Genomic DNA, 2267 nt, shown 5'->3' with positions numbered 1-2267 from the left:
GCCTGCCCTGGAGGAGATCCACATGGCGAGGCAAACCTCTCCTGACCTGCCTGCTGCTCCCCTCAGCAATGTACTCCATAGATCTGCCTGTTCTGCACCCCACTCTGTGTCTGGTGAATCCTTTCACCTTCTGCATCTCTGGCCTGTACCCCAGTTCTGTAAAAACAAACAAATAAATAAATAAATCTTTTTTTAAAAAAGTAGAAGATGAATTAATTTAAAAATTTATTTTTAAAGAGGTGAACTCTTTTTTTGCAACAAAAATTCTCAGTCTTCATTTTCTTAGGAGAAACAGAAATGGATATTTTTCAAGGGAATACCTATTCCATGCCTGGCTTTTCCTTCCTTTCTCTGTGTTAATTCCAGTCTTGCTTTAATGGTAGAAAGACTTGATTAGATATGACTATTTTTTTTTAATGTGGAAAATAAGACATGTTTTCAAATAAGCATTTATTGTATCATACTGTGAGAAAAAATGTGAAAGAAAATTGGCCTGAGTTGGATAATAAAATATATGAAATTTTCTAATGTTCTTGGGTCTCTTTTTGAGGTTTTATTGTTCTGCTTTAGTCTGTCTACACATATGACTTGGTACTACTTTAATTTTAGAGACTTTTCAGCATATCTACATAATTGGTAGAGTTCATTCTTCAATATAACCTTCTTTTCCAGGACATGCCCACTAAACTATAAATTTTGAATAAGAGTAGGTAGCAAAGAAGGGAAAATTGTTCTGATTTAGAATCTATTCCAACAAACATTTAAATAGAATTTATAGATTATTTTTGTTCTATCATTGTAAACTCATTACAGATAGTTAGGTTGAACTTTTTTGTAATCATGGTGTCATCATCAAGACCACATCACCCATAATCACAATCTAGGATATACAAACTCCAAAGATTACTACTTGTGATATGTAAGGCAAGTTGGACTCTCCAAGACTCAGCTCAAAAACAATACTTCAACTTAATGTTGCAGTGAATATCAAAAACAAAAACCAAAAAAATAATTCTATGAATAGCTTAGCACAGTGACTACCGAACCTAAATTTCCAATACAATTAATAATTCACTAGGACAAGTAAAATACATTTCCACTTTAAATGTTGTGAAAATACAATTTTGTTCTTTCTCCTTCTGAGTTCACTAAGTAGCCTCCACATTTTACTTATATGTGAACTATAGGGAAGTAAAACAAAGAAATTTACAACACTAAGCTGAAACATATCTTAGAAATATGATTTCAAAGTAGAGAGTTCTAGAGGGGAAGGGAAGGGTGTGGTCAAAAAAGGGGGTGGGCCCCACTGATCTATGATAAAGAGATATGGGTGCTCTGTGATGAGAGTCATGAAGTGATATATCTGTGAGGAGGTTTGATCTTATTTCCCTAAATCATGTACAGTGTTGTGAACCAAAGTTACTTTAATCACAAAAAATAAATATGTTTATAAAATGTATTCACTCCTTCTGCTACAGGAAAAATAAAAGATAAATGCTTTTGAAGTTACTCATTTATTATTTGCAAAACATTGATTACCAGCATATCTTTCCATCTAATTTAGTAATCTATATTTCAAAATAGAATTAATCCAGAGATACATGATTTGAACAGGATCCCACCAAAGTGATGCATTTTCACCCTTCTTCCATAACTTGAATGTAAGAGAAGATTGTCTATAAATGTTTTTTCCACCTTCATGATTTAAATTAAAATGCAGATGTGTCTTCTTGTAAAGAAGTTTATTACTGTAATACTTTTGTTCTAAAATATCTTTTATTTTGACATTCCCTATTGCTATATTTTGGGTATTTCATTCTATGTCAGACATAATAAAAAAGTTGGAAAGTTTAAATAAAACAGTTATAATTTATCCATCTGAGCTCTATCACCAGTAATAAAACCTGGATTCTACTTTTGCATTATTGTTTCACGCCAGATTCTGTTTCACACTTACCATTTAGACTTCAGCTGAAAAGCCGCCCATTCAACACAGTTTGTCTTCATATTTGGCTGATGAAGAATAGAAAAATAAATTGTCACTTCATAAAGTTGTGCATAGCTTGGTGCTGCCAGATTAATCAAACAAGCTGCATCATTGTTTCAGGGACAGGCGCTAGGCCACATAAAGGGAAACATATTCCAGAACACATGCAGTGCCATTTTATTTGCCTTAGTGTATCTCTAAACCACATTTTTGTCCCCCTCCACAGTTAGGAACCTTCAGTGGAGAATGCCCTCCTTGCGGACATGGGGTTCAGGGATTC

This window comes from Condylura cristata, unplaced genomic scaffold, assembly GCF_000260355.1.
Source record: "Condylura cristata isolate star-nosed mole 26May11 unplaced genomic scaffold, ConCri1.0 scaffold00013, whole genome shotgun sequence".
Lineage (NCBI taxonomy): Eukaryota > Metazoa > Chordata > Mammalia > Eulipotyphla > Talpidae > Condylura > Condylura cristata.
This window is presented reverse-complemented; position numbering follows the sequence as displayed.